The sequence below is a fragment of the Pan paniscus genome, chromosome 9, assembly GCF_029289425.2.
Source record: "Pan paniscus chromosome 9, NHGRI_mPanPan1-v2.0_pri, whole genome shotgun sequence".
Taxonomy (NCBI): Eukaryota; Metazoa; Chordata; class Mammalia; order Primates; family Hominidae; genus Pan; species Pan paniscus.
The window spans coordinates 105,628,031-105,648,177 of record NC_073258.2 but is presented as its reverse complement, the minus strand read 5'-3'; positions in this window follow the sequence as shown (position 1 = coordinate 105,648,177).

Here is a 20,147-nt window from a genome sequence, read left to right as displayed (position 1 = left end):
GATTATCTTGAGTTATTAAAAGTAAATTATGGTAGATCATAATTAATAAAGAGCCATCTGTAACACGAAATCCTCCTTTTTAATTGGGCTGGGTGAGTTGCCCAAGATATTTATTTTAGGGGAGATAGGAGATGTGGAAGAAACTGAAAACTGCTCTATCCCCTCTCCAGGCACAGTTTCTCAAACTTAGCTGCAAATAAAAAATAGAAGGCCTGATTTTATTCAGTGCTAAATTAGGGTGTTGATATAAGATTAGGTGACTAGTATTGCAAAAGTTTGAATAAAGTAAAAGACCTTCCTAATTGTATGATTTACAATATTTAACAATCAAATTACCAGCAAGTAATTTTTCTGGAGGAGATTAAAAGCTAATTCTATTTGCCATTACTGAATGAGTGCTGATACAGGCCAACCGCTATTTTAATATTTCACAAGACTTACTTATTTAATCTTCATAACAATCTGATAGAATAGACATAATTATTATTCCCATTTTATAAATGAGCAAAGTTTTGCCCAGAAAGATAACATTACCAAGATCGCACAAGCAGAAGTGAGAGAGTCAGGTATTACAAGCAGATGCATTGCTTAAATATTAGCTCCTCACTTCTGACAGTTGATCTGATACCCTTTGGATGGCCTAGCATCTGGTGGACCAGGCATATCAATTCAGCGAGTGCGGTTTTCTGCCTAGATATTGTCTGTAGTGTAGAGGAGAAGACAAACTTGCCTGGAGGCTTTCTTCTAGAATCAGTAGCAATTACTTATCCACAAAAAAGAGAGACTACTCATTCCTGGCCATGGAGATGAGAAAGTGTGCATCTTAGCCTCTACCACTGACAGTAAAAGATAACCCGATATCCAGAAACATGAGAAAAACAACCTTGAGCATATTCCATCATAAACATTTCACTGCCTTTAATTTGAAACTTTTTAAGCTATTTGCGTATTGTCATCACCCTTTCAACCCCACTTCCTCCACCTTAGTGGGAACTACATAGTCTATGCATGGCATAAAAATCAAGTTTTAATAGCAGGTAGAATTGCAGATTCCAGATTTGCCCATCAACTTGCCAGAGCTGCTGAATAGTTTATGACTCACACTGAGATACACATCTTGGGCACTGCTTTATATATTCTAATCTTGAATCTATTAACATTCTCTTTTTCTGGACTGGCCTAAAATGCCTGCCATCTGAATTATATTTTTAGGTTCAACAGCAAAGTTTTACTCTGTTAAAAAAAATACTTATTGAGAACCCATGGCTTGTGTAAAACAATGCTTAATGAAAAGGTATATAGAGATAAATAACTACATTTAAGCTCTCAGTGAATTTACAGTACAATGTCTTATCTCCACTCTACCACTGTTAACACACATCCATTATTTGGGGAAAATAACAACAGCAGCCACAACACAACAGTAACTGTTAAGTATGTATTGAGCATTTACTATGAGCTAGATATTATTACAAATATTTTGCAAAATTTATCTTGATAAATTTTCATAATAACCAAATAAATATGTTATATTACCCTGATTTTATAAATGAGGCATCAGAAAGGTGTGACTATAAGTAAATAAAATAAATTTAAATAAATAAAATTTAAAATAATAAATGAGGAAACTCAGGAACAGAAAAATTGGATAATTTGGCCAAGATCACCAGCCCAAACTCCTAAACACTGAGGAAAATAGTAGCATGGCCAGGGAGAGAGGAGTATCTTTTCATAATCTTAGAATCACGTAGAAACCAAGATTCAGTTTTTAAATATGAGAATGCTCACTTTGGAAATTCTAAGAGAGTGGTGTGGAGGGCTAGAGATATAGCGTAACCATGTCTTAGCTAAGTAAAGGGGTTAGTTCAGACTTGAGTATCATGAAAGGAATAAACTGCAAGGTGCACTGAAGACTTGTCTGTGTGGGCAAGTGGAATGAGCACGTAGCTAGTTTTTTGGACAGTCCAAGGCATCTTGGGAGCAATTGACAAAGATAACTTTTCTATACACACCTAATGTTTTAGCTTATCTGTAATGCTGTCTTTTAACATTTCTTCTGTACTGCCTCTCGGGACTACATTTTAAAATTTAGAAGATAAAATAAATCACTATTCACAATGAACAGCCCTATAAAATCCACTCTTTGAGTTCACTTTTTCTTCTGATTGTTCTTGCTGACCTTGGGATACTCTTACATGACTAGTTTTGAGTTTGATGGTTGGGTCCGTAAATGCACCACGAAGTCAGTTCTTGCACATTGCACACATTTTCAAATAAAATGTTCAGCTCTGCTGGGCAGTGCTGTTGTTTCTGGTGTGCTTATCTCCTTCAGCAAGAAACAGGTGAGTTTGCATTTACCCCTATGTCAAGAATTACATGTGGATGTTTGAGATAAATGGCACCATAGCTTTGATCTCCACCTCCTTCCAGTGGCAGACTGAGCAACTGGCTAACCTCTATCTGCACTCGGTTCCTTACCCTGTGAATTTCTAACAAACACTAAAGCCTTATTTTATAGAGGTTCATGTGCTCTGCTTTGTACAACGTATGTGGCAAATAGTTTTTTGTTTTACTAATAACTTTACTCAACTTATTAGTTTTAAGTAGATGGACAGCAACATGTCAATCATGTGGAAATAGTCATGTGATTTGATAAGTCAACCAGTCATGTTGACCTACTGAATCATTTTTTTAGGATATTTTATTAAATTATAGTACAAGTGGTTCTCATTTTTCCACTGTTTTTTATCAGGTCAAACCCCAAAATCTTTTAAGAAACATAAAAAATAAGTATACACATTTAATTATCATTTTATGTCACCTGAGACCTGCAATTTTTTAAATTTCCCAGTATTCATTGAATATGTCACCATGGAATCAGAGCAAATTATTAACTTAAGCATCTTATTAGTTACAAATGTGTCTAGAATTCAGGGCAAATATAATTTTAGGTTTGAAATCACAGTGATGCTGAAGACAGCATTATTCCTCCTTCACCTTCATCTGAAAATAGATTGCTTCAGGGAGTTTGAAGAATAAAATATGGAAAAATGTGTTGTGTCAATTTCCACAAGATGAGCAAGGATATTAAATGTAGCCTGATTTGAGTAATAAATCTTTTTTGTACTTAACAAAATGCATCTTCCTTGTTAGGATCCTTCAAGTTTTCTTCTGGCCATTTCCTAAATCTACTTCTTATAATGTATGAATTGAGAATGCTGAAATCTCCAAATAGACCATTAAAAGACATACACTGAAAATAAATGGCCTTGAAATATTTGGATTAAAACTTAAATCTCCCATAGTAAATTAAATTATTCCTCCAATCTTCACATTGCTTTCGGTAATTGAATCTCATAGAATAGAAGTTGATTGTGGCAATATATGGGCATTGGAACAATATGTAAAAAGCAATAAAACTAAAAATTAATCCACCTTCATATTTGGAAGTCTGTAGAAACAGACTAGGAGTTCGCTAAGTCACAAAAATTAACTCAAATGAGTCAGAGACAAATATTATGTTCCAAGAATAATACCACGATGCAGAGGAAAATATAGATAGAAACTCTGTCAGAAACAAACTTTTAAATTCTTGTTATTTACAGTGTTTCCTGTGAACTAAGAATCAAAGATGTAGTGTTTCTAAATGTTCTCCATCCCTCCAGATACCAATCCTCAGGACTGGGAACAATAAATTAGACAGAAATTGGGAATTTCTGCAACCATGTTATTCTGAAAATACGCCCAAGATTTCTCAGATTCTTTACAAATTGTTATGAATATCTTTTTTCAATGTCTAATAAATACAAAATTTTGAGTGTAGTGGTATTTACAAGGACCTGTAGTGTAGGGTGAATATTTAAATACTGGAAATCACCAGTCATCCTTATTGGGCAGTATTTGCATAATGTAACATTAGGATCATCTAAGCAAGTTAAACGGCTCTACACAGTATCACGTGTTTAACTTGCTATTTTAAGGTCTTATTTTGTTTCCTAAACTTGCATTTTTGGTCACCTTATGTGCAAGAATTACTTGTTAGCTGAAGATAGGACCATAAACATCTGCTTATAACATGGCAAGAGCTACAAGTAAGACTGAGGAAATCATGATCATTTCTCTCCTGCCAACTCGCGAAAATGGTCACTTTAACCTTAGACCTTGCATGTCAGCTTTGCTTCCTCCAAACCAGTTAAGTCTCTGTTAATATTCAAGCTTTAATGCTCGCAGAATAATCATTTTCCTGATTTCTCAACTAATTTTTTCTTGACATCAAAAATTGAGAAAAAAATACAAATTTCCTAAAAAATAGAAAAATCTACATGGAGATATTAAAAGATAATATACATTTTTTACAGTATAACTGTGATATTAGGATTGTTGGGATTATGGGTTTAGTTTTTATTTAATATTATTTGGTAATATTATATCAACTTTGCAATAGTAAAGGCTTGCCCTTACTGAGATACTCTTAAAAATTGTTTAAAAAACTATAAGGCTATTTATTGAGATAGTAAATTATAAATATTGATATATGCTGCACGAAATGAGGTTCAGGCAAAATTTAAGTGAGTGATTACATTACCTCAAACATAGCTCTTTCTTACATTAAAGATCTTTCTTACATTAAAGATCTCCCAGCCAATCAATCCTTGTGGCTCTGTCCTTTTACACTTTAAGAACTGCCATAAAGGATAAGAGGAAGCCTGAATTTACTGCTTCAACCTGTAGTGATTTTCTACCCTAAATCTTATATCCTTTTGGGACTCATATCTTTAGCCATTAAAACAACAACAACAACAACAACAACAACAACAACCACCTCAGAATGTCCACTTTTTCAGACGATTTTAACTAACCAATAACCTACCAAGATATTACAAAATGGCAGGGACCTACATTAAACTCCTGTGATGTTTTGCTGCATGTGCTGCAATCCCCTAATGTAGATGTAAAATAAAAACTCAGTAAGGATTAGTCAATAGAGTCAGATTGTCTGATAAAATAGACTATAGTTTTCTTGATAATTTGCACAGTGTTTTTAATGATTTCATAAAATTTTGACTTAGAAAAAAATAAGGGCTCTACTTACTGAATTAAACAGAATCTCAATTTAATTGGCTGCCCATCAGATGACCTCCTTCTTAGTCTCATCCTTTTTCCTGTTCTAATATGAAATTCCTGCCAGTATTTTCTTGAACATGTTCTTTTTTATCCTCTGAAATCTGTATGCCTCCACCTTTAAATTGGAGATTTCAAAAAAAGTCTTCCTTTCTGTTATCATAAGTTTTTAAGAATTGCAAAGTACCCAGATTGCCTCTATATTAAAGTAAAATATAAATTTTATGTTATAGAGCCATACAAAAATGACAGTCATTTAGTTGTTTAGTTGGTAGCTTACAATGCGTTGGTTCTCACTCTATCTCAATGAGTTACATAGGCTTCACTTTTAGTATATATGATTGACTGTGGGGCTTAATATTGAATAAAATAGCTGCTATAGATGCTCAAAATAGGCATAATCAAAGGTTTTTACTCTCTGTGGCATGTGTCATGTTAGAACGGAATTTTCACTGGAAGGTAGTATGCCCTTGCAGAGAAATCTTAGTCCCGGGTAAAAAGTGGGAAGAAACACCAATGGATCTATAGCACATCTCTAGCCATAAGCATTTCTCTCCTTTTTTTGGAATCAGGACATAAATTGTCAATTTATGTTGTCTAAACTAATGTATTCTTCTTTCTCAATCATGTATTCACTTAAAAAATACACAAGGACATAATGACCAGTCTTTTTTCACCCATTATGTAAATGTAGACATAATTTTTATAGGGACAACTGGAAGATCATCTTTATGAGAGACAGAGACAGACCTTGGAGCAAAACCTCAAGATAATGTTCCTCCAACAGCACCATAAAACAGCTATCTATCTGACCTACTCACAAAAGAGGTATTTTACTGCATTCTTTGCCAAACTGTATACTCTCACCTAGGTTTTTAAAACTTTCCTGAAATTGAATAGCTACGATTATATTTACACTATTTACCTCACATTGTTGTTAGAATCGAATCATCCAATAAGTAGGGAGGTGTTTTAAGAATAATGCTATCCAAATGTATTATAACAAAGGATGCTCTTAAATGTCACATTTTCCAAAAGAATAGAAAAATTAAAAAACTTTTAAAACACAGGAAATACAGCATCTTATATAAAACCTTCAGGGATATGTAGGAAATGTAATGAGGATACGTCTCTAAGAACAAAACAAAGGTAAGCAAAGCAAACTTAAAAAAAATAGGGTCAGATCTACAAAATATCTATGAAACGATCATCAGAAAAGAACACTGCTATATTTTCCATCTGTCATCTCAGACTACCCATGTCTCCAATCAGACATTAGGCTCTGTTTTACAGATGAACCAAATTCTACAGTTAGAATGTTTGCTCCAAACACAGCTGGATTAAGGAAGTGTCACAAAATATTAGATTATTTTAGAGCCAAGGGAAGTCTTTCCTCTTTACACATAGTATGAGATTGCCCTAGGCTGGGTGCCATGGCTCAGGCCTGTAATCCCAGCACTTTGGGAGGCCAAGACAGGTGGATCACTTGACGTTAGGAGTTAGAGACCAGCCTGGCCAATGTGGCATAATCCTATCTCTAGTAAAAATACAAAAAAAAAAAAAAATTAGCTGGGTGTGGTGGTGGGAGCCTGTAACCCCAGCTACTTGGGAGGCTGAGGCACAAGAATCGCTTGAACCCAGGAGGCAGAGATTGCAGTGAGCTGAAATCATGCCACTGCACTCCAGCCTAGGTGACAGGTGAGACTCTGTCTCAAAAAAAAAAAAAAAAAAAAAATTTGCATACGGCTAAGCAGTTTTCCCAACACCATTTATTAAATAGGGAATCCTTTTCATATTGCTTGTTTTTGTCAGGTTTGTCAAAGATCAGGTGGTTGTAGCTGTGCTATCTTATTTCTGAGATCTCTGTTCTGCTCCGTTGGTTTATGTGTCTGTTTTGGTACCATTACCATGCTATTTTGTTTACTGTAGACTTGTAGTATAGTTTAAAGTCATGTAGCATGAGGTCTCCAGCTTTGTTCTTTTTGCTTAGGATTGTCTTAGTTAGACAGGCTCTTTTTTGATTCCATATACAATTTAAAGTAATTTTTTCTAATTCTGTGAATAATGTCAATAGTAGTTTAATGGGAATATCATTTCTTTGGGCAGTATGGCCATTTTCATGATATTGATTTTTCCTATCCATGAGCATGGAATATTTTTCCATTTGTTTGTGCCCTCTCTTATTTCCTTGAGCAGTGGTTTGTAGTTCTCCTTGAAAAGGTCGTTCACATCCCTTGTTAGCTGTATTCTTAGGTATTTTAGTCTCTTTGTAGCAATTGTGAATGAGAGTTCATTCATGATTTGGCTCTCTGCTTGTCTATTGTTGGTGTATAGGAATGCTTGTGATTTTTGCACATTGATTTTTGTATCCTGAGACTTTGCTCAATTTGCTTATCAGCTTGAGGAGCTTTTGGGCTGAGTAGATGGGGTTTTCTAGATGTAGGATCATGTTGTCTGCAAACAGAGACAATTTGATTCCCTATTTGAATACTCTTTATTTATTTCTCTTGCCTGATTGCCCTGGCCAGAACTTCCAATACTATGTTGAATAGGAGTGGAGAAAGAGGGTATCTTTGTCTTGTGCTGGTTTTCAAAGGAATGCTTCCAACCTTTGTCCGTTCAGTGTGATATTGTCTGTGGGTTTGTCATAAATGGGTCTCATTATTTTGAGATATATTCCATCAATGCCTAGTTTATTGAGAGTTTTTAAAATGAAGGGATATTGAATTTTGTCAAAAGCTTTTTCTGCATCTATTGAGATAATCATGTGGCTTTTGTCATTAGTTCTGTTTATGTGATGAATTACGTTTATTGATTTACACATGTTGAACCAGCCTTGAATCCCAGGGATGAAGCCAACTTGGAAAAAAAAAAAAAGATTGCTCTTCTGATTCACTGAAATTGAAACAGAAAGAAAGAAAAACACAACTTATTAGTCAATAAGTTGAACTCCTCCTCTTAGCAGCATCTCCTGGTCAGCATTATAATAATTATTCAAAAGCAGTGATTCTGAATATGCAAAAGCAGTGATTCTGCAAATACTCTCAGAAATTCTCAGATCATTTGAAACATCTACTATAAGTTCTCAAAATAAATGGGAAAATATTACTGTATTATTTAAACAAAGTCCATTTCTTTGTTATAAACCACTGACTACACCCCAGGAATACTTCAAGGAAGAAAGGACACAAGAAGATTTCGGGGTAAGAGCTAAACAACTAGAAGTTTGAGGAAATCGATTTATTTACTGGAAATGATTTTCATTTACTGATAACATGGCAAAGCTTAGAAATTCCTATTATCTTTATTATCTAGGAATTCATCCTCACATACTAAATTGGAGACACACACACATGCAAGAGAAAGCCTCAATTTTCTTTCAGAGATCTATGAGATGAAATGTCTTAGAATCCTGGTTTATTAACACTAACGCCATTAAAACTTTTGTAATATTTTGAAACTTGAATTTTAAAAAAAGGATTAAGTTATGAAGACAAGTAAAATTTTTCTGTATCCTGGTAATTAACTTGATGTAAATGAAGAGATGCAATTTAAAATTGTATATACTAGGATAATGATTTAAATGAATCTTAGCTAATACAGCTTATGAACTGACAAAAAAATTAACAAGTTTGAAACTTAGCAAATACAGAAAGTAACAGAAAGAAAAGCAAAACTTATTCATAATTACATCATTCATAGATAACCACAATTAGCTTTGAAGGTGTAGCCTTCCAGTTTCTTTAGCAAATATATGTTTTACGAGTGTATGGGTGTATAGTTCAGTTTACACTTGGGAATTTTTTTCCTTTTAAAAGCATATTGAAACTTTTGTCATGAGGTTAAATAATTTTTTCTAAAACAATAATTTGAATAAATTATTAGTATTAATTATACAGCTATCCCGTAATGCCATACTTAATGAATTTTCAATTATTAAAGTTTATTTTGTTTTTAATGTTTTTATTGAATAAACAATGCTAAAATAAATATAATTCTAGATTAACCTTTGCCAATGTCTGGTTATGTCTCAGAGTATAAATGATTCAAAGTTATTTAGCCATTGAAATCACCCATTAAGATTTTAAATATATTTTCTTTAAATTGATCTTCAAAAGTCTCTACCACTTTACAATTCCAGCTGACAATGTAAAAGAAAAGTCTGTTTTAAAATATTTTTGCCAATTTTGAACACAATCAATTCTTTATTCTTTGCCAATTTGCCAGACATATTTTTAAGATATCTTATGAATTAAGATATATTTTCTTAGCGCAGTGGCTTAAGAACATGTGTATAGGAATTTGTCAGTCATAAACTTGTGATTCAACTCTACCACTAAGTAAATTTCGACAACATAACTTCCCTTTTTATTTCCCCATTTCCTCATCTGAAAAGCAGGTTTTATAATAATAATAATATTTTTATATACTTTTAAAATAATACTTTTATAACAATAATAATACTTATCTCCTACATTTGCTATCATGTTTAAATGGTTTAATTTAGCTCAGTGCTTGGCACATGGTAAATGCTTAATAAATAGTAGACATAATTTTATTGTTACTAATAGAAGCACTACTGATCTAAAATTAATTGGAACTTCTCTTTACATTAATTGAAAATGTTTATTTTTCTGAAATTCCACATTTACTTTTAAGACACTTCAAAATTATGGGAGTTTTATTTTTATTGGTTTATTAAAGTTCTTTACTTTTAAGCTGCATCATTTTCTTCAACATAATATCTGAAATAAATACGTTATTGCTATTTATCTTTATCCTTTTAAGATGGTTTATGACATTTTCTGAACTTTGAAATTTTATAATTTTCTTTAGTGAAACAGTATGCATTTTCCTATTTGATTTTGCCTTTGCTTGTACACTTACAAAGGTTTTGCCATACTAAGATAAGTAATGGATATTAACATCAAAACACAATATCTAAAGGATATTATGTGATAAGAAATCTGGGCACCAGCAATATGCCATGACTGAGAATCTACATAGTTAACATTAGAATTTCTGAACAAGGTCATAAAACACATTTGATTATTTAATATCGTCGTGCATGAAAACAATGTATCAATAAAAACATAAGCCAATGTCTGTTGAACAGTAAAACTAAAAGAACATGCTAATAGGAAATAAGGATTAGGCCAAATGTCAAAGGATATGCTTTGAAAGATTCATAAATAGTGATTAAAAATGTAGATTAAAATAAAACTATCAGAGTGTAATGCTCCTGTGTTAAATTATCCAAGAAAATTTGGTCACCGTTACTCTCTACAATTTAAATTGATTGTTGTCAACATGTTTGCATAACATTAGAATACCCACAAAATGTTGAATTACTCTGTTTTAGAGGTTAGTGTTTCAGTTCCTTTTCTCTAAGAACATGCATTAAAAGACTTAACTTTTTATTGTTTCTGAATGACTAATTTTTATTTTGATGAGCAGATTTCTAAAGCAATAAATTCCTCATGGCATATCTTAATTTTTTCTTTGTGTGTATTGGAGACATAGGAAATATGTTTTTTTCCAGTTACTAGTTATAGATTCAACAATGCCAGAGAGACACTTCGGAAAACACCATAACAGACCTCAGGAGACAGCTGGGTCATTGAACATCATTATTTCCGAATCGTGGTCATACCTAGACCTTCAGACATTTGCATTTCAGTTAGCCTCGACACACTACACAGAAATCATTTCTTATATAGTCCTAAACAAGAAGACTCAACTACAATCTTTTCGTTATTTTTAATAAAATTCATGTAAATATTTAAGAAGAAAATACAGCCTTTTCTTCTTCTACAATGTGCTTAATGAAGTGATTGTGATTATTGAATAGACCTCATGTGAATACTATTTCATGAATAATACTTCCCAAAGTTATAAAGGGTCAGATGAGAGCATATATTACTTGAAAGAACTTGGCTCCATCTCTGTTAATCACAAAGACTTCCTGGGATTACTGTTGAATAGTTATTATGATAATGATCTTTCTCTATATAGATGTAAGGTAATTACGTAGTTAGCAGATGGCAATAAAATAATTGTGGTAATATTAAAATGCTGATAGGTTTATCTAGGAAAAATTAACTACTTTGCAACTAACAAAATGAGAGTAGCCAAACATTCTTACATACTATGTAAGTATTTTTCTAAATGTTTCAGATGTATTAAATCATTTAATCTTCACAACCATTCCATGAGATAGATAATGATGTCAAACAAGGAAAATGAAACAAAGAGGAATTATGTAGCAGGTCTGAATTCACATAGCAAATACAAAAGAGCTTTGTTTAAAATTTAGGCATAATTACTCCAAGATTTACACTCTTAGCCACTTACCATCCTAACTCAAAAGAAGAAAACCCATAATATTATTTATTTGAATCAGATTTTCAAATTACTTTAACACAATGCATCTTCAAACTGAGAATCAGCACCACCTGTCTTAGTCTGCAGACACAATTCCAACTTTGAACATGAGATTCAAGTATGTAACCTGGGTATATTCTTCTAGCACTCTGAGTATGTTCTATATTTGAAAATGTAAGAAAGAAATAAGGCAATTGTTGAGGAAAAGAGAGAATAAGGGAGGATAGATTAGTCACCTTCCAGAAATCTCTTTCTTCATAAGTTTATGACTAAATCTTGGCATACAGGGAAACTCAGACTAATACAGTTACCATGCCATGGCAATTTTATGTAACCTTAAAAAATCAACTTCAAATATTATCCTTTCTAGTTTTTCTATTCCCATTTTTATTAAACATACTCAAAAGTATGTAAATTTAGATTGTACAATATTGTGCAATCATATACATTATGAAGAAATGACAAATCCCTAATTTGTTTCACAACCTCTATCTTTCATCCTCAAATCCTCGTGAGGCAGTACCAAAAGCTTTTCATTTCTGACAGTATAAATCTGAACATTTTTAGAAAGGTTTTTGATTGGCTCTCAAATGATTATAGGAAAAAAGTCTATATCCAGTCACATAGTGTAGAAGGATTTTAGGATTTTCAGCATATTGTACAGTCAAATATTTAAAAGAGTAAAATAATTCTACTTCTAGCCAATGTGGAGAAACAGGAACTTGATTTACTATTCTTCTCAAAACAACCAAAATAAAAGACACATAAAAATACAAAACTATATGTTATGATACTACATACCAGGTAATAAAAGATATTTATCTCTGAGAGATGAGAAGTAAAGTAGGTGAATCTCAGGATTATTTCACTTTATTGCCTGGAGAGATATTCAAGGCTACAGTAAAATGAGGAAGAATCTGGGCAGAATCTAGTGATTTCCTTCTAGGAGAAGGAGCCGGTAATGTAGCTCCTTCCATAAGAGAAATGAGTGGCTAGCATTTTCACCAGAGTTAGTGCCAGAGAGAATAAAGCTGGGGAGTGCAGGGGGAGGGCAGGAAGAGATATATTCAAGGCTATAGTACAATGAGGAAAAATCTGGGCAGAATCTTGTGATTTCCTGAGCTGAGGAGAAGAAGCCAGTAATATAGCTCCTTCCATAAGAGAAAAGGGTGGCTAGAATTCGCAGGGGTTAGTGCCACAGAAAATAAAGCTGCAGAGAGTTGGGGGAAGACAGTAGGGGGAGAAGCTGCCTGGAGAAATGCAGGTTTCTTCAACCCTTCACTCATACTGATCAGTGCATGCCATATGATGTTACCACCAGAAACCAGAGATCAAACAGCCAAAAGAATTAGAGGAATAATGCCTATTCCCATCAGCCAGAGTGGGAACTTAAAATTCATGAAACATTGGGTGTATAGGTAGGTAACTCAGAAGTGAATTGCTTCACAAGTGAAGTCAAATTAACTGTAAACAAAAACTCACCTGGTCCTGATTAAAACAATCTTAAAAGCCAGACCAAAAGGATCAAATTATTTTCACATAAATTAACTGCTCGAGAATATATGTAGAAATACAAAAATATCCAGCACCCAAAAAGATAAAGTTAGCAGTATCTGGTATCTAGTATAAATTACCAGATATGAAAAGAAACAATAAAATACAATATATGCAAGAAAAAAATTAATCAATTAAACTGACCCTGAAAAATACAGAAAATAGAATAATAGATGAAGCTATCACAATAGTTATTAAACTTTATTCCATACGTTGAATTAGCTAAATTGAACTTGTTCAGCAGAGAACTGCTAAGACCTATCTCAAACTTCTAGAGTTGAAAGCAATGTCTCAAATGCAAAATACACTAGATGGGATTAATAATAGTAATTTATACCTTATATAAGAAAAGATAGAAGAGATGGCAACATAAACAATCCAAAAATGAAGCAGAGAAGAATAAAATGATGAGAAAAACATTAACTGAGCATAAATCAGCTGTGGGACAATTTGAGTCCTCGTGTAATTTGAGTCCTGAAGCATAAAAGACAGAGGAAAAGCAGAAAATACATTTGCAAAAAATAATGACCATTTTTTTCCAAATTTTTGGTTCATGAAAAATCTCAATCAAGCACAAGCAAAATTAAGGAAACTGTAGTAAAATATATCTTAACCAACTACTTAAATCCAATGATAAAAAGAGCCAGAGAAAAAGGCACAGTATATTCAGAGGAAAAAAAAAGATCAAAAATTACAACAGACTTCTCATTAGAAAACTGAACATCAGACATCAGTAGAGGAGTAACTTCAACGTAGTGAAGTAAAAATGCTATCATTCCAGAATTCTGTATCCAGCAAAATGTATTTTTAAATGCTGAAGAAATAATAGCTGAACATACAGAAGCTAAAATACTGCATCATCAGTATGTCTGAACTAAAAGAAATGTGTTACCGGAGGAGTAACTAATAACAGATGAAAGTATAATCTACACAATTGAATAAAGAGCTCCAGAAATATAACTACATAAAATATATCTTTCTTATTTAAAATTTTTAGAAGATAATTAACTGTTTAAGTAAAAATAATAACACTATATTGTTGGATTTGGAGCTCATGTAGAAGTAAAACGTTTGACAACACCACCACAAAGGCCAGGAAAGAAAAGATGAAAATGTAAGGTTTTTATACTAAAAGTGAAATGGTATTATATTTGTGGAAGGTAGACTATGATAAGGTAGACATGTATACTATAACCATTAAAACAACAACTACAATAACACCACAAATAATTATAGCTAATAAACAATCATGAAAGAAAAAAGAAAAACACATAAATTTACCAATAAATCAAAAAAAAGGTAGAAAGAGGGAGAAATAAGTTAAACAGAACAGGAGGACAAGAAATACTGGCCAGGCGCAGTGGCTCACACCTGTAATCTCAGGACTTTGGAAGGCTGAGGCAAGTGGATCACCTGAAGTCAGGAATTCAAGACCAGCCTGGCCAACATGAAGAAACCCTGTCTCTACTAAAAATACAAAAATCAGCCAGGCATGGTGGTGGGCACCTGTAATCTCAGCTACTTTGGAGACTGAGGCAGAAGAGTCGCGTGAACCCAGGAGATGGAGGTTGCAGTGAGCCAAGTTCGCATCACTGCACTCCAGCCTGGGTGACAGAAATAGCAAGATGCTGTATTTAAACCAAACCGTGGCAATAATTATATTAAATGTAAATGATCAAAATGCTCCAATTAAAAGACAGAGACTGTGAGTGTCTAATTAATATTGAAATGGACAAGAATGAAAATAAAGTAATACTCTTACTATTCCAAAGAAATTCAGTCTAAAAATAAATTAATGAAAGAATAAAACATTACTTGGTCCTAACTAAGCAAGATGTATATCTCTGGTGGAAGTTGAGGAGCCGTGGTAATCCAGCAAGTCATGTCAGAACCTGAATAGAGAGTGTTTGTCCATCACATGTCAAACTTCATGGTGAAGAGTGGGATTCAGGAGGATAGTTGAGTGCAGGATGTTGGGGCCCATAAGGCTTCCATGTATGGGAGTGAGAGTGTGGCCAAGCACTGAATGTCAAAGGACTAACCATTATAAAGAGGGCATGGTGGGCGGCTTAGAATATGGTACTGAAGCCCAGGCAAAATGAGGAAGGTAACCAAATGAGGGAAGCTATGGAAGCCCTGGGTAGCGTATCTGAGCTGGAGTAGGGTTAGGAATGTGTTAGTAACATTTGAAACAACCAACTGAGTAAATATCTTCAGGCTAATGGAAGGCAGGTTTCTCCATTTTAGAGAAGAAAGAGACACTTATAGAAAGAGAAAAACCTAGAACAAACCTTATGGTATTGATCGGTTTGGAGATATTGTGAACATGTGATTTTTAACTGACAAATGATATTGGTAGACATGAGATAGAGATAGTAATATCCTAGCTCTGTCATATGAGAGGATTTTGAACAACATACCTTAATAACAATAAACAAATATAGTTCGCAGTTTTCGTTTTCCAAATTTCATTGACAAAATGAACCAGAACATCCTTAGAACAGGTGTCCCCAAATCGCTAGCCACAGAATGGTACTGGTCTGTGTCCTATTAGGAGTGGGGCCACACAGCAGGAGTTAAGCGTCAGCCAAGCATTACCTCCTGAGATCTGCCTCCTGTCAGATCAGCTGTGGTATTAGATTCTCATGGGAGCTCAAACCCGGTGGTGAACCATGCATGCAAGAGACATGGGTTGTGTGCTCCTCATGAGACTCTACTAACTAATGCCTGATGATCTGAAGTGGACCAGTTTAATCCCAAAACCATCCCTCCACCTCCTACCCATGGAAAAATTGTCTTCCACAAAACCCGTCCTTGGTGCCAAAAAGGTTGGGGACTGCTGCTTTAGAGAAATGACTGATTCCAGATCCAGGAGAGAGGAAGTATAAAACTAACCTTAAATACTTTTTTCATACCAGACAGTAAGGGATTGTTCAAAAACCACAGACACACTCCCAAAAGATACACAAAATATCTTGAAAGTGCTTCAATTAACCAAATCTTGGGGAATTTGAGATATAAATAATGAGCATAAAGATTTTTAACCCAAATATTAAAATAAGAATATGTGAGTACATACTAATATAAATAAGTGAATAAAATTAAAGTTTGAAGAGAAATTTAAAGTTTGAAGTAAACTAATATCTAGTTTCAAAGTACCTTCACAAAATTACAGTGAGAAAAAAGAGAAATCTTATTCATAGGAGTCTGGCTAACACCTCTTAATTAAAGGATTAAAGTTACTATCACCAATGGTGGTATGAATGTAAACCACATAGTATCTTATATGTAATGTAAGAATGCATAGGTAAAAAACACATTCATGCTTCTGTGATATCCCTGCCAAAGAAGCATAATCTATTGATGAAGAACCATCAAGCAAACAGAAACTGAGGGGCTTTCTATAAAATAAGTGGCTTCCAATCTTCAAAAGTATCAAAATCACATGTGTTAAAAAAAGTTGAGGAAGTATTTCAGATTTGAGTAGACTTAAGAATAATCAAGTAAATATAACATACATTTATAGACTAGAATCTTCTGCTTTAAAGGATATTTGGGGGACAATTGGTGAATATTAAATAAATTTTGAGAATTAGTTCCCATAATCTATCAGTGTTCATTATCTGATTTTGATGGTTATACTATGTACAAGGATATTAGGAAATTGTCTTTGCTTATAGAAGTATGCCAAAGTGTTCATTGGTAATGAAGCATCAGTTTGTCTAATTTATTTTAAATGCTTCAGGCTAAAAAAATATATAGTTTTGTACTATATGGGCAACATTTTTTGAGATTTTTTTAATTAAAAAATTAAATTAAAAATGTGTTAAGTATTTACACGTGTAAATACTACAACTTTCTTAAAATTATTAACAAAATTTAAAAGTTAAAATATAAGTTGGAAAACATTTGAGATAAATATTAATACATATCATTAAGATTTCATGTGGGGAAATATAAAGCTAAGATCTAATTCAGATACGGTAGGATTTAATAAAAAATTTGAGAGGCTAGGGAAGTGAAAGTCAGAACTGGCAGTACTTAGGAAATCAGGAAGTGCAGGGACTGCAAAATATCATCAATTTTAACATTAGTTGCTTACAGAATCAAAATGGGTAATTTGCAAAAGAATATTCAGAAACATTTGGTAACATTTCTTACACATCATCTGTCAGACCATATTCCTATTATGCTACTGCAGCACAAGCAACAATGGTTTCTCTTTCTATTGCACTTTCCAAGTCTTGTGTGGATGCTTTATATTGCTAGAATCAAATCCAACAACATGCTGGCAAGCATTTTGGAAAATGTAATTCCCAGGCTTTCAACTCTCAGTATATAGAGGAGCCCATAGAAGAGGGAAAATGGCATTTAGTTGGCAGTAGATAATTCTGCACATGATAATTGTATTAATATATAAGGATCTTATTAAAAGTTAATGGATTGATTAATTTAGAAAACCTTAATTGAAATTTTATTGCAGGACATACACGGAAAAATCACAGGAAAAAATATACATTTTTAATAAGTATGACAAATATGTAAAATGTACTTTTTCTTCTTCATTAAGCAAAATTAAATTTATGCCTGTTTTTTTCTGGGAAAGATGTACTAAGTTGGGCAAGCTCATATATAAATAATAATATACACCACCATAAACTTTAGGACACAGATTTACAAAATGTATTAAGTGGCCTAAAATATGTAGTCTATCTCTGTGATTGGACTTCATAGAATGCATTTTTAAAAATATTCAGGCAACAAATATTTATATAAGTGGATACCTTTTTCTTATTAAAGAATGGAATCAACATAAAAGTCAAACAATAGGGGAATTCCTAAAAAAAAAAAATCATTCCACAGGATAAAATGTTACGTAACTATTAAAGATCGTGACCTCAACAAATATTTACTTAAAACTGGAATTAGTAGGAAGAAAGAAATAATAAAGATTACTGCAGAAATAAATAAAATAGAGACTAAAAAACACAAAAGATCAACAAAATGAAAACTGGGTTTTTCAAAAGATAGACAAAATTGACAAATAGTTAGCTAGAATAATTAAAAAAGGAAAGAAGATCCAAGTAAATAAAATCACAAATGAAAAAGGAGACATTTCAACTAATAACACAGAGATACAAAATATCATTAAATTATATTATGAAAAAGTGTAAGCCAACAGACAAGAAACCTAGAGAAAATGGATAAATTCCTTGACACAAACAAGCTACTAAGAATGAAGCAGGAAGAAATAAAAAAACAGACCAATAACTACTAAGATTGAAGCAGCAATAAAAAGTCTCCCAACAAAGAAAAGCCCGGGACTAGATAGATTCACTGCTGAATTTTACCAAACACTAAAGAACTAAAACCAGCCGGGTGCCGTGGCTCAGGCCTGTAATTCCAACATTAGGAGGCCAAAGCAGGTGGATGACTTGAAGCCAGGAGTTCGAGACCAGTCTGGCTAATACAAAAATTAGCCAGGTGTGGTGGTGGGTGCCTGTAATCCCAGATACTCAGGAGGCTGGGGCATGAGAATCACTTGAACACCGGAGGCAGAGGTTGAAGTGAGCCAACATCACACCACTGCACTCCAGCCTGAGTGACAGAGTGAGCCTCGGTCTCAAAAAAAGAAAGAAAAGAAAGAAATACAACCAATTATTTGTAAACTATTGTATAAAACTGAAGCGGAGAGAATTTATCATTCTGTGAAGCCAGCGTCACTCTGATACCAAAACCAGACAAGGGCGTAACAAAAATGAAAAGTACAAGCCAATATCCCTGATTAACATAGATGCAAAAATCCTTAAGAAAATACCAGCAAACTGAATCCAACAGCACATCAAAAAGATTATACACCATATTTCCGTGTAATTTATCCAGGGATGCAAGGGTGATCACACATACACAATTGAAGAAATGTAATACAGCACATCAACAGAATAAAGGAAAAAACCATGTGAGTATCTTAATAAATGCAGAAAGAAACATTTGATAAAATTCAACATCCCTGCATGATAAAAGCTCTCAAAGAATTAGATTGAGAAGAAACATATCTAGACACAATAAAGACCATATATAACAAACCCACAGCCAACATCATACTGAATAGGGAAAAATTGAAAACTTTTCTCAAATAACTGGAACAAGACAAAAATGCTCACTTTCACCACTTTTATTCAACACAGTACTGGTAGCCCTGACCAGAGCAATTAGCCAAGAGAAAGAAATAAAAGACATCCAAATTGGAAAGGAAGAAGGCCAATTGTCCCTCTTTTCAGATGATGTGATCTTGTATATCGAACAACTTAAAAACGTTACCAAAAATCTTTTAGAACTGATAAATTCAGTAAAGTTACAGGATAGAAAAATCAATGTACAAAAAAATCAGTAGCATTTCTATACACCAATAACAAACTAGCTGAAAAAGAAATCAGGAAAGCAATCTCATTCACAATAGCAATAATAATAATAATAATAATAATAATAGAAATAAATATAACCAAACAGATAAGTCTTCTCGATACAATTATAAAACTCTAGTGAAAGAAAATGAAGAGGATGTAATCAAATGGAAATACATCCCATGCTCACGAATCAAAAGAATTAATATTGTTAAAATGAGCACACTATCCAAAGCAATGTAAGTATTCCATACAATTCTTATCAATATATGAATTACATTCTTTGCAAATATAGAATAAACAATCCTAAAATTGATATGGAGCCACGAAAGATTCTGAATAGCCAAAGCAGTCTTGAATAAAAAGTACAAAGCTGAAATCTTCAGAGTATCTAACTTCAAAATACACTAGAAAGCTACAAAACATAGTATTAATAGAAAGAAAACCAAACAGTGTGGTAACTGGCATAAAAACACACACATGACCAATGGAAAATAATAGATATTTTAGACATAAATCTTCATATTTATAGCTAACTGATTTTTCACACCAGTGTCAAGAACATACAATGGGGACAACATAGTCTCTTCAATAAATGGTCCTGTACAACCTGGATAGCCATACGAAAAAAAGAAAAACTAAATCCCTATTTCTCACCATATACAAAAATTAACTCAAAATGAA